Here is a 15262-nt window from a genome sequence, read left to right as displayed (position 1 = left end):
TACTCATGTATATTCGTTAAAGTGTTTACATAATATATTTTAAATCGATCATCGGCGAATGTGAGACAAAACTTATAATTTTAACAAATTTTGCCATCGGATGCTACTTATAATGCAACTACGCTTTTGTGCCATATAACCAATGCAGTAACATCCTCGATCAAGATATATCAGGGTTATGGTTCGCGAAAGACTGCATGCGATAATTTTAATTTTGATTTAATCAAGAATGGAATTATGTGCCTGCATCGATAACAAGTGCATTATATTTGCGATTTTTACGTTCGTGACTCCATAACAAATTGTATTAATGTTAATGCACAGGCGTAAACTCAATCTATTGCATGTATGATTGCTTACGGCCTACCTCATTGTTGACCAGTTCGCCAATTTTTTAATTAAACATTTGTGTTCTTGCGGACAGAACGCAGACCTGCTCCTCATGGACCACCTCGTTCTTCAGGTTCCACAATATTGGACTTCGAATGTAATAAAATTAAAAATGCGATATATAGCAATATGCATATATAATGGCATTGGTTTGTAGTAATCAGATTAGTAAAAATATGAATGTACAAAAATCGTAATCCTTATTAGTTCTAATAAACATTCTCGAACGATAGCATCCACGGCCACTACTATTATCAAATCATCAGTGAAAATGCTTGTACCGTTGATCGTCGGCGACACTGATTTCGGTCGTATGCGTAATAAATACAAAGTGAAATATCGGAATATAAATAGGATATTTACATTAATTAGAACCCATATATATACATGTCGTAGCATTGATAATAAAAATGCAATTTTTTTTGTCATATGTATTGCTGCCATAATCTCTCAAATGAACATGACTAGCGTAATTTCTTCAAACAATTTTGAATACTTGTGATTAACAAGAGAGGTTTCTTTCAATACGCTGGACATCGTGAAATTTGTATTAACAAATTTTTATCTGCATTTAACTGCTTCCGAAATAATCTCTTAGGCATTAGCATTAGGCATATCGCAGCTAAAAAAGATACGAGTCTAATATTATGCGCCGCCTTTCAAATCTACAAAGTTTTATCAAATTCAGAACCTAACCGATCTCCACCGTTTCTTGTTAGTAGGAAGTTTCCATTTGATTTTATGGCTTCAAACTGTCATGGAAATATTTTTTCGTTCTCATAAAAAAACCTCCTTTAAATGATTTCTTGATGAAATATGGTGACTCGATATTTTTCGTTTCAGGTGGTCCCATATATTTTCAATAATGTTTGTACTATAAAGCTATTTTTAAGTGTTTCCAAATATGATACAAAATTAACGATCGTGTATTAGCATTGTGTTGCATATCATTGTATATCGTTTATTATCGCGCTTTGGATAGTTACCTTGTATCAGGACGAAATTGCCGTCCAAATTCATTTTTTATGCATTGATGCAGATTATTCTTAAAAATATTTATATACGTTTTATCCTATGAACCGCGAACTGTTCGAATATATATTACACATACATTTATATCATTAGCTAGATTCTTATTAATATTTTCAGAACAGGAATATGTAACAGGAATTTTTTCTTAAATTACTTTGGAGACCTGTAAGAATATATAAACATTATTCATTTGCAAAAAATTTCTTACTAAACGATATTCTACCATAATTTTAATTTTTGTCACAGTTAGTTATTGTATGAATATCTTTTACACTGACTGTGTGTTATTTCTTTTCAATGCCACCACAATAGATCGTTCGTATGAGATGCAATTAGCAATTCAAACATTTTCACCTTCATCTTAATCAGTAAAAACTTATACGTAATGAAAATATCATTAAAATGTAAACGTAGAAGCAATCTATGATAAAAAGTCAACTGCTGTCAATTTTTCACGCCTTAAGATGATTCAAAGGTATTTCTACTTTGGTTTTGGTAGTAAAAATGTTAATCGTATCATTAATGCATGACATTATTCCGTTTCAGTAAGAGGGTGATGTTATTAAAGGTATGTGTATCTTGAGGTGCTTCACGCCGAAATTCATTAAAGCCCTGTGACACACGTGTCGGTATCTACTATCGTGAAGTCGCATTGTTGTTCGATCTTTGGTAAAGAACACAGAGTGGAAATAACAACAAGTAACATGCGATTGTAGATTCCTTGACATTGTATATTTAATTGTGTCTTCTATTAATTGTCAATTATCATTATCAATACAATATATATCAAAAATATCATCGGATCATTAATTACTACAATAATTTAAATGATGTTATTGAATTCTCGAACATTTATTTTGTTATCGCCTTCTTTACAAATTTCTCGTTGATTATATCTGCACCACAACTTACTACATTTTTAATCACGCAACGAATCTCATTCGCGATAGCAGGCTTATTGCAAGTAGATGATAATCCTTCTTCTGCTATTACGATAGGCGTTATATTCGCAAGTGTATGACATTTGCGTGTTTCGTCGCAATCATCACTTGTCGACATCAAGAGTATTGGCCCTCGCCCTTCCTTCAGATTTATGCCTTCCACAGAATTCACAGGGATGAGAGATAAACAAATAGATATTATAGGAAAGTAGATACAAAAGAAAACACATAACAATCGATGAAAAGAAACACAAGGCCGCTCATTGTTCTACCACACACTTCATTGATATCGGCTATAAACACATGCGCGCGGTTCAGTGTGCAGGTGCAGAGTCCATTAAAAGTAACCTATGCTAATTAAAATGCCGAGCGCATACGATTAAGAATATATTGATGTGGATTTACCGTCACACGCAGTAAAGATAGACTTGTTCGTCCGCTTCGCGGAGTGACGCGTTCATGGTAGAATGCGCCAACGAGAGTCGTAAATTCTCGTTACTTAAATGATACTTGAGGAATTTAAGAGCCTTGATTGTAAAAAATGCTAAAATTTATGACGGATCTTAGGATTATTGCAGGTCCGACTAAGGATGCTGAGACATCTGGTGATTATCTTGACCGATGGATGGAATAAGGTTTACGTGGAGTATGGTTTACGAAAAAGCTGCTTTTTTCCATAAACAAGGTCACCCATGAACCATGTTGGTAGGAGGCTTCCTCCTCCTATCTTCATTCATTAACGCTGGACATAACCAATGGGTATCGCGGATCGTTACACTCAATTTTCATAACGAAAAGTGTGAACAACGAATCCGCTTCCTTCGTTCAAAAAATACCCACACACCGAGCTTTCCTCCGTAATTACATGAGAGCGGAGGTTCAGTTATCTTTCAGTTCTAACAGACTAATCACCTCAAGATTTCTTCGACGACAACATATCTATCAGGACTCGAGCTCTGTCTTCAGATCAGTCATCACCTCTACACTGATTCTCTCATCTAAGAGTAATCCATTTATTCTTCACTGACATCTTACGCATCGGCGTTACTATCTTGTGTAAAGTTGTTGGAAATACATAGTTTATAACCCCGTTAATCGCAGCGTTATACCACCTCAATCACCCCTATTATTTCAACGGAAATCAGGGGATCGATCTGTTCGCGGCGTCGATTATTACAATCGTAACGGGAATTTACAACTCCCGTTGACGAGTTTCCTCTCGAGCGCGTCTCCCCGCAACTGGTCGAAAATACAGCTAATAATGAAAAATGGTAATATAGATATTTATATACATATCATGTAGATAACGTTAGATTACGTTTATATTTATACATGTATTATATTTTATATTTTATTAATTACTTTGCAATTTACATTTATGACGTAAAAGTTTAGTAGTATTCCGAGTAGAAATCTGAGAACTAAGTTTGTGTTACCGTAGAATTAAATGCTAGTTTTATGAAAGGATATGTACGTTTAAAAAGATATTGTATCCTGCAACCGTGAAAACATCAAACAAGACGCAAACATTTTTTAATTTATTTGGAAGGAAAACAAACTGTGTTCTTTATATCGTTGTATATTTTACCGTGGTTCTGTAGGAGAGTAAAAGATTTCTATGTAGTCATGGCGGTTGAACCAAGCGAGTGTCACAGAGCCATAAATTTGCGATAGGAAATCCAAGGGGATCTAACGAACATCCCGCGGACCATCGAAACGACAACGTAGAGAGTGTTCCAGTGTCAGAAAACAGTAACAGCATGGCGATCTCTGACCTGGGCTTGGGCGACACCCCCGGCGACACCCCCTCTATAAGAGCCAAATCCATAGTATATAAACCTTGCTAAAATCAGCTCTCGACATTCTCTGTTCTAATACTCTGAACCGGCACTCTGTTGGATTCGTACAATAAATTTTACTACTGTGTCTAAAGTTCAATTCGTTACCTTGTTTGTGAAACGGTCGAACTGCGACGCGAGGAATCACCGGTGATCTGTCAGTTTCGTGATTTCTTGTGTCTCCTACGTGACAAGAGCGCCATCTGACCACTATCTTGAATATACAAAGCGGGACATTTAAATGGGAACCATATAGTACCTCTATCATTTTTGATTTTATAGAAAAAACTTTCCGTATAACGTTAATTGCAATAATTAAATTAGACATCGTTTTGTACAACAGAGATTATATTTACAGGTACAAAAATGACTTTTACAAAGTTTAACGAACAACCGTGGTGTTTAAATACGCAAGATGCAATTGATAATGTTCTTGGGTTCGATAACGAATCCACGGTCAAGGATAACTCTTTACTAAGCGTAGAATACTTTCAAGCACAAAATACTATTGCTGGGACGCTCGGTATAAACTGCTAGATGTGTAACTTTCCAAGGCGATCGCACGAATCGCACGCCAGACTGATGAAAACTTTCCACTCTTTACAATTGCGTTCCTTTGTTTTATACTCATTAGAAGCATCGAGAAAGTTCCAATCGCCGTTGCTAGGCAGTTTCTGCCTGGAGTTTCATTATTAATACAACGTGTGTCCCATTATATTGGCACCTCCGAGGTAAAATCACACGTGGCTAGGCCCGTTCTTGAGGCCGTATGTCAGCACAACCACATTTCCAGGGAGAACCATACAACCAATCCACACCTCCGTCAGGTAAAACGTCCATCCCCTGACCGTGGCTACGTTCGGCGATCAGTTGTGTCGCCTCGAGCCCAACTACCTCGAGCTCACTATCACAAACCTCGAACAATTACAATCAGACTGAATGACAACAATTGCTTAATTACTGCTGATAGAATCTAGGCTAAAGTATTAGAGGATTTTCCCAAAATTTCAAAGGAAAGGCTCCGGTTTCCTTTCATCTCCGACATATAAATAGTTAGATATATCATGTGTAATGTTAGTAAGTTTGTCATTGAGTGTTTTTCTCTTTCTATTTTCTAAAAATAAGGAAATCGCTTTCAGATGGGTGGGAGCCTAAAATAAAAAAATTAACATTCAAAATGGTATTCACGGTTATAATATATGAGTATTTGTTTGTTCTATGTATTTGTAATGGTTCAATTAATTACATTTCTGTAGCTCGTATAAGCTCTATACATTTCTCCATGCTGAAAATACAAAGAAAAATCAGCTTATTTAGCAAATTATCAATTATTGATATTAATATATGCTACTAGTACTATTGTATATTATATAATATAATATAATCACTCTATCTAAAATTTCTTTTTCACCAGTGAAAACAGTCCCAATACAATTACAACTAATGTAATTAACACATCGATAGAAAGTGATGGAGATACATCTTCTGAGCAAGCTAGGCGAGAATCACAAAAATTTACTCTAATTAATTTTGTGTAATGTGTAGTAAAGTATCTACTTTAAATAAATAAAGATATTTATTCTAAAGAAATTAGGGTGTTATAAAATTTGACATTTTCACAACGTTTTCATAGTATTATAACCTATCAATAAACAGAAAAAAAAAGTTTTCTTAATAATTTGTATTTTTTTCAAATATCAAACGAAAGATACAAACGATTTAAACGAATAACTGAAGAAAAGGAGTAAAGAAAACAAAATGCTGAAATAAAATTAAATCGATTAGAAAGAGGAACATCTCAAATTACAAAACATAATCAAAGAAAATGTACGTAATATTTTGAAGAGGATATTCATTAAAAAACAAATAGATGTTCTAACAAATTTTTTTTTATTTATTTGTTCTAATAAATGATAAAAAAAAAGAGTCAAGTGGAGTGTGGCAACCATGTGTACTGCCATAATATTGAGCACCGTGAGTCCAGAAGCCTATCACGTTTTGAGAAAGAATCATTATCCATTTTCAGCTTTATCAACGCTTAGAAAATGAGCTATTCAGATGATAGTTCACCAAGGCATTCTATCCAACGTTTTATTTCTCATGAAACGAAAAGCATCAGTTGTTTCAGCCACGTATACGTTTCTCAGAGGATGGAAATACACAAAAGGAACACACAAATTCGCAAAACTGTGAGACTTGTTATTCTCGGAGGTCTGTTAGATAATTAAAAGATAATTATTTTCTATCATTACGATAAATTTCTGGTCAAGGATAGAGTAAACGACGTCATATTTCAATTGTACAAAGCATTGCTGCATTGTTGTCGCATTTACCTGTGATTTGCACCAACTAATAGTAAAGTTTTAAATGAATCAGTACCTGGGCAGAGAAATTCCAAAAGCCTTGTTCCGTACATTCATCTGGTAACGATGTATAATTGTTACGCCACAGGCTGTATTTCTAACCGTCACTCGCGGTCCTACAGAGTCGCAGGCAGATCGTCTTATCTGCCCTACGGAACATATACAATGTATCTACGAGCGTGTCACGTAATTTTTGGGTTGGTTGGTGAAAATAAAATATAGTTGAGTCGTAACACAATTATTAACTTGGTTTTAATCAACCTTTATTATGAATTCAGCAATCACAATGTAACACGCACTGAATTAACATAAATCACAATTCACTCCAACCACGTTATGTAAGACTTAGTTACAACAATACATTAAGTACGCGACTTATAAGAGTAGAGACCGACATAGATATGTTGACTATTCTAAGGATACAGAATAAGTGAAGTTTTCCGACGATACTGTGTCTGAGGAAAGCTAGGGGTGGGTGTGTCTAAGGACACGGGACTATCGGATTTGTTGATGACAATTTTGGTTAAGGAAATGAGGGCAGTAGACACCGTCTCCGATTGGATAATAAGACGGTTGGTGGACCAGGAAGGGTTTTAGCCGCCCTCGCGAGAAAGTTGCGAACGGAACATACCAGATGTGGAGAAAACCAACTTTCTAAGCTAACACGTGGTAGACAATAAACGTAAAGGGAAATCTAAGACAGGAAATACTCGCTTGGTCCGAAGGACCTTAACTATGAAAATGCCAAGGCCCCTGGTGGGCACTTAAGACTATTGAGGGTGCGCACCAAGGATATGCAGACATCTGGGTGCCATCCTGTCCGTGGTGTGTGGCCTGGTCTCTGATGTGAATTGACGTTACATGGGGGTCGTCTCCCAGAGAAGACAAAGAAATGATCGAAGAGCAATCAGTCCCTTCTGAAGAGTCAAACGTTATACATCGAGAGATCTGACGATTAAAATTAAAGTCGCATAATCTAACGAATTTGTGGCGGATCGGTATCAATAGGACGCAGACAGGTCGAGGCATCAACGCGGCGCAACACCTCCCGGGCGATCCGCTGGTACCAACCGCCAACACTAGAGGGCTATGACGACAACGAGTCTATCTGTCTAACTCGCTAGCGGTCGAATATACGAGCGATTGATACAAATACCGCACCTAGCGAGACTCCCTCTACGTCTAAGGCAGGGACTACCGGGCATAGCCTTACTGACGAGTCCACCGGTAGTCTCGGGACGAAACGCACGACTCTCTTTTCATTCGCCACAAATTCATTGAGAGATATCGTAAAGTCGGGTCAACTTTCTGTAACATATTTACTGTATTCATTGTTAAACAATTTGTGGCATCATATTATTGTCAAATTTACTATTTTATATTAACCCGTTAAAACAGTGTTAAATTCATTAAACTACCTCTGTTATCTTAATCGAAACAGAGGAACGACTCTCTCGCTGACGCGTTTTCCTCGCGACCGCGTCTCTCCGCGAACGGTCGTAACAATAATTTTTCTTTCTAATGATGGACCTCATTTGTTAAAACTTACAGGAAATAACTCTTTAAGTCATGCTTTTTCCTAAATTTAGAACATATTAAACCTACCGTTGCAAATTTAACCGAGTTAAATTTTATTTTCAAAATTACTCAATAGAACTTAGGTGCCTCTGACTCACATTAGACAAAAAATACCTATATAAAAAGGATTTTTTTCAAGACGACTGTCGGAGATGCAATGTTATGCGGTAAGGAAGGTTTTTTGATTCAAGACAATAACCGTTGTTTGGTTTCAATAAAAAAAAATAGGATTATTTTAAATAACATTTCTCTTCAGAAATTGCTGCCGCATCCACAGAACAGTTTAATTCGTCCATTTTCAAAATGTATTTTATTCTAACATATCTATTGACACAGGATTGCTGAGAGAATCTTTTTTTGGTACTTATGAAGTATGAGAGTGACGAATGATCAGCCATGAGCTTTAAATTTTCGCCACAGATTAATATGGTACATGTCAGGCAAACATTCCGGTGATTCCGGTTATTGCTTAAAAGGGCAAACACTGAAAAAGCTGATGATTTGACCTTAATTGATTTAAGCGATAGATCAGATATAACGACAACCTACACTTTGGAATTTAACGAAGAAAATCTTTAGCTAGACCTTGACGAAGAAGTGATTCGATTTAATAACGAATTGAACGGGTTAGATTCCTTGAATCAAGAAACGGACAATATGTATAGGTTTCTACCTAGAAACAAGGAAAAATTTTATTCAAAGATTCAAATTCATTCTAAACCATAATAAATGTATTAATTGTAATATAATAAAAGAGTTTGATTCGAGATCGGTTGAAAATAGAAAAAACCGTGTACGTCGGCCTTCTGTGGTTCGTTTACATTTAAGAGCACCTATGTAACTAAAGTTACCTAGTTCTTGCAAAGATATGAGAAAAACAATAAACAACGTTAGAGCAGAAGGACGCTTTCGGGTTTGATGACCGGGACGTCAGAGTATGCGAGTCGAAAAGTGAGGGTGTTGCGAGAGTCAGAGTTGATCGAAACATGGAAGAGTAGAGTTGAGAGAGTTGATCGAGTTATCAGTGTTGTAGAGTTGTTAGAGTTGCTAGTGAGTGAATGAGAGAGAGAGAGAGAGAGAGTGAGAAAGAGAGAGAGAGAGGGAGGGAGAGAGAGAGAGGGAGGGAGAGAGAGAGAGAGAGGGGTGGGAGAGAGAGAGATTCATTGTGACGAGAGTTGCCAAATAACTGTAAAGTTATTTGAGATAGATACGAGTATCGCATCTAGTTTCAGTTAAACAAACATCATTTTCTGTCCAATTAATACCTGTATATTCAATTCATTATTAATAAATTGTAAGTAATCGGGAAAAAATATAATTTAAGATCTAACTGAAAAAATGTATTGTTAATATTGTATAATTGAATACATCTGTTTTCTAAACGACATGTATGCAAAAAATTATTATTGATGCAAAATAATAATTTATATTCCATTGCTAAGTGAAAATTATATACCTTTGTGCTTTTTATGTCAATTATTGTTATAACAAAATTTTGTTATTAACAAACAAATTGTAGACGTCATTCACTAGATCTGTAAACAATAATAGGAGATATTGTTGAAAATGAAGCTGTTGCTTACATAGCTGTTTATATAGACGATAGGTTTCGTGTTATATGCAATTTTTTAAAACGATTATGCTAAAAATGATCATTTCTTCTCAGACGGACCTTTCTCTTTTCTTTTTACGTGCAGGAAATCTTCATAGGCATTACGCGTCCTCGGGGGGGAGGACACAGGGTAGTGACCATCAGCAGCCCTTCTTCTTCAACATGATCCCTAGAACCGCCGGCAGCGAGAGATCAGCCTCTATCTCCACGATAACACAGCGGCGTGGCGCAAGCCACGCCATGCAATGCCCGAAGAATCGCCTAGTCGCCTCCTTCCGTATACGATGCAAGTACTCATCGAAGCATCCGTGTCCGGTGAGCACCTGCATAACCTTGGACGTCAAGGGAAACCCGCCGCCGTCCAACCAAACCTTCTAGTTTGGCAGGACGGCCTCGATGACACTAAGCCCGGGCGCACTTTCTTATCCCCCCCCCCCCCCGTCGCAACAAACAACCGACCCAGACCAATTACCGAGCAAGTGATACTCCCCTAATTCCGGTCCAAAAAATGGCGACCGGGTTGTCCTAGACATCCGCGCCTTGAAACTCGTCGGGTACGTAGTATGGCTCAGTAGCTACCGCCAGGTCGATCCCCTGCTCCACCAAGCTCTGAAACTGATTCCATCTTCTCTCGTTTTCCTGCCTGTGCTAGTCTGCGGGATGTCTTCTCTCCTAAATTTCATAATGCACTTTGATATTCTTTCACAGTGTGGTATCGTTCGATTATAAGTTTATTTAGTCATAACTGATAATGTAAATATTTAATTAATTTTAACACCACTAATTTAGTGTATTTTATTATATACTGTGCTTTATGAAAGCAGAAAGCGTGGCGCAATTAATTGGGAACAATTCTAGGTAAACAATAACTGATGATAAGAACAAAGAGAGAAAAGAAAAAAGAAAACGCGTTGCTAAAGTCAGGAAGGGAGATCTTCCCGTTCGGTCACGTAGTGATGTTCTTCACAGAGAGGAGATCCCCTTATTCGGTTGGTTAAGTGTTGACTCTGCCATCTTCTGAGGCACGGCGACCTTATCGGGGGTATTCCTAATGACACTGCCATGCTCTCGGTCAGGAGCGAGGCCTTTTCTCGAGCTCCCACCCGACCAGCGATTTCCAGGATCAGAATTTATCTCCCTCCGAACCGTCGACATATTTCGACGCACAACAACGTAATACATAAATATGTTATCAGCAACGTTATCAGTACGAATCATGTACAAGTTGTAAATATGAAAAGTCGATATTTTGAACTGCAAGAGTGAAAGTATTCTATGATAAAGGAATAACATAGGAAATATTTGCAGTGATTCATTTGGAAAATTACATAATGTTTATGAATGTCTTTTTTATAGAATTTAAATATGAACCATTACATTAAAAGTCAGAACGTTTTCGAGGGATCAGTGACATCGGCTGAAGGTACAGCTGTGAGCAGAGATGATAAGAATTTTGTATTAATTTAATGTTGACAGTTTGCAAACAAGTAGACTTCATAAGATCATCTTCGCCGTTTAATTATAAATCACATTGAAAGCGTAAACACGACGGTACAATCCTTCACGAATATAAAGATTATGTTAAACAGAACAAGAAATCTAATGAAATTAAGGAAATTTCGTATATTGCTTTAGTTACACATTTCTCCTCATAAGTAACAATGCGCAAAGAGGCAAAGGAACGGTCATTAGAGGAACGACGCAACGCATATATATCACGAATATGTTGTTCACTGAATGGCAGCCTTATCAACTGTCGATGACCTTCGACTTATTTTTGGAAACGTTAGAATCAAAGAGCATGGAAACGCAATTAAGATGATGAGTCATAGAAACATAGCTAGTGATAATAAGTGTAATAGAAGAAGGAGGTTCCTTGGTGTCATTGTACACTGCTTAGGTTGAATTGCATTCCATCTGATATTCTTGGTCATATTCACTTAGAATTCGATTAAAGTTCTTTAGAATGCAGACAGTAATTACAGACAACGCCGGTAGCTCCGTAAATCCATTTCGTTTGTTTAGCATTCGTATAGATATGTGACGGCACTCGACAACGAATACCGCCACTCGACACTAACTAATACCGGACAACGGTAGTGCAGTGGTTAGCGCCTTAGGTTAGGAACGTGTTAAAATGAGAAGAAACATACAGCAGTACCTCAGCAGGCAACATCTATAGCCAGCAGCTACAATTATCACGGACAGCTCTTATGCCTCAGATACTTTTGAATGTGATAGATACATTAAGAAACTATCGTCAGCATCTGTATCAGGAATATCGAGATCATGTAATGAATCATGAAGATGAAAATTATGTATCTGTCGATAAAGACGACGATGCATCTTTCACCTTGGATATCAGTCCGTGTTTATCACAACATTTTAGACGTGCATATACTTTAAGTTTATGTATTACAATTGATTGCATGGCGGCAATGTATGAAAAATGTGATACATTGCTCTTAATTAACAACAACGTTATGTCCAAATGGAATGCATTACGGAAATGTATCACACGTCCCAAGTTTGCCAAAATAATGCAAAATACATTAAGACATACTTTGAACAGAACTTGCTATACGGGAATAGCAAGATGGAATTTTCCATGCGATCTCGTTGCAAATAATTTTTAAAATTCGTGAGAAACTTTAAACGCTAACATAAAGGGCACTGAACTTGAATATATCGGAGAGTATCTACAACATCTACTACCACTAGTAAAAGTTTTAGATATCATCCAGGGAATAAAGGGACCACATCGTGGCATTGTGCTATGGGATGTATGTTTAAAAAAAGTTAGAAACATTAATAAAAGGTAATGCAAGTACTGTATGCCATTAGTTAAAGGATTATTGAAGAGTTTCTATACAAGATTGGAATCCTCTTTTTATTTTGGCACTATTGAGGGTAAGCAAACTGCAGCTACAGCGTTCTCGCTTTCACAATTCAAATCGCGTTGGCTGAATTACATCGAAATGAGTCACCATCCAGAATTATATGCAGAACTTAAAACGGTTGTTGCTGACATGTACGTACAGATAAAACAATTTTCTTATTATTAGTGTGATAGCGTATGTAGTAGTAATTTTTTGCGCAACTTATCTTCCCCATAATGTTACCCAAACCACGCAAGGACCCACACGAAACCAAACCATACAGACCAATCTCGTTACTTCCTGTATTCTCTAAGATACTAGAGAAAGTAATTTACGACCGCATAAAACCTGTAATAGAGAAGAATTTTCTTTGATATAACACACCAATGTCTTCTTCTGTATCCGTGGAGAGATTGCTCAGTTATGCGTTAATGATAAATTTACCAAAGAATAACAAAATTTTATATTTTACGTTTAAAAGAAAGTTCATTGTAAAGACCAATATGAAAAGAAGTGTACAGGAAAGTGTGAAAAAAATACTTTATATTCAGTATATTAAACATATTCCTCTATCTGAAACATGATATAATTATAATATAGTTGTAATATATATGTCGGAGATGAAAGGACATCGGAGCCTTCCCTTTGGAACTTCGGAAAAATCCCTTAACACCGTAATCTAGATTCTATCATAGGCGTAATTAAACAATTGTCGTCATTTGATCTGATTGTATTTATTCGAGATTTGTGATAATGAGCTTGGGCTCGAGGCGACAACCAGTCGCCGAACGTTGCCACGGTCACGGGATGGACGCTTTGTCTAACAAATGTATGGAGTAATTCTATAGCTCTCCTTAAAAGAAATATTTGTGGCGGCACGCGACAGTAAACATTCCAGCGGTTTCTGCCCCGTGGCTCGCCACACGCAGACCCTGTTCTTCGAGTAAGATGATTGCCAAATGTCGATGCGTCTCCGCAGTACATGTTCGGCTAGCCTGAGAGCCCGTTATAAATCTTAAGATTTAGTTGAGTAAAGTCATTCAGACAGACAAACAATCTTTGTCCCAGCTACGGGAAGGTAGGAGAGACCTATTTTTCAACTAGCAGCTTCTCCCACTAGCTACTTTCCCTCGAGGGCGGCTAGCATCTTTTTCTAACCACCGATATGGAGATTGACCAATTAGCAGCAACGCCAATTTCCCTTACTTTCTGAACGAAGGCTTTTCTCGACGAATCCGATGATCTCGTGTCCTTAGACACACCCCATTATAGTTTTCCTCTGTGGCATCATCGGGACGGGAAAGTCATTCTCTCTCACGATCTCATCGACGAAAAGAGTAACCCTTTACGACCAGTGAATTTTGTGAGCACGTTCATCTATCATCCCGTCGACCGCGGATTCGTTATTGAACCTAGGATCATTGTCATTAGTTTCTCGAGTACCTAACTACCACGGTTACTTGTCCGGTTCTATAATAATCGTATTTGCACTAATCAATGTCTTCTCTATTGCATAATGACAACGTGTAACCCAAACGAAGATTCGTTTCACGCCCCTAACCCTAATTCTAATGTAAACCCGACATATATATGCATAATACATAGTAGCATTCGTGATAAAAAATGCAACTTTTCTTTGTCATATGCATTGATACCACAACTTTTCAAATAGATATTACTGCGTGATTTCTTCAAATAATTTTGAAAATTTCTTATTAACTGTCGCATTTTCGTTCAATACGTTGAAATTCTTACTCACAAATATTTGTCTGTTTTTAACCGTATCCGAGATAATCCTTTAAGGGTTAAACTTTAGAGGATGGTTACGCCTCATAAATTTGATTTACCGCAACTAACAAAGGATACGTGTTTAATATTTCGCGCTGTTCTTCAAGTCTTAAGTTTTATTAAAATCTGAGTCTGCTTATTCGGGATCTTTTCTTGTTAGTGAAGTTTCGTTTTGATACCATTATGTTTTGCAATTATCGTGGCATTGAATTTATCAAATTGATAAGTACTTTACTTAAAATATTTTTCCATGTTTTTAAGGATATCTTCTTTAAATGATTTTATGATGATATATGGTGAATCGATATTTTTCGTTTCAGGTAGTTATATGTTTTCAATAACGCACATATTGCGGAACTGTTCTCATGCGTTTCTAAACATGATACAGAATTAGGGCTCGTGTATTAGCATTGTACTTTATAGCATTGTGTATCGTGTATTATTGTGTTTTGGATAGTTGTCTTGTATCAGGATGTAATTGTCTTTCAAAATTCATATTATTACACATTGATGCATATAATTTTTATAAATATTTATACACGTTTTAACCTTCTTTTTTGTACGTGGAGAAATCCTCATGGACACTCTGCTGTTCTAATAATTGCGTAACAGTAGAGTAGTGTCGGACTCCTACCGACTAAATCTCCACGATGACCATCCTACGCGTATGACAGGAGTGCTCCAGGAATCTCTTATGAATTAACTTCTGTCGCGCCCCCTTCACGCGTCCTCTTGTTCTAGCAATTCCTACTAATTCCTGACTATTGAATTCGGCGTTAGGGGGGGGGGGCATTGCCCCTAGCGCTATCGCTCCTTCTAGTCGTGGTCTGCTGGGACGGCG

Source organism: Bombus vancouverensis, chromosome 17, assembly GCF_051014615.1.
Source record: "Bombus vancouverensis nearcticus chromosome 17, iyBomVanc1_principal, whole genome shotgun sequence".
Taxonomy (NCBI): domain Eukaryota; kingdom Metazoa; phylum Arthropoda; class Insecta; order Hymenoptera; family Apidae; genus Bombus; species Bombus vancouverensis.
The sequence above is the reverse complement of the archived record's forward strand: the minus strand, read 5'-3'. Positions refer to the sequence as shown.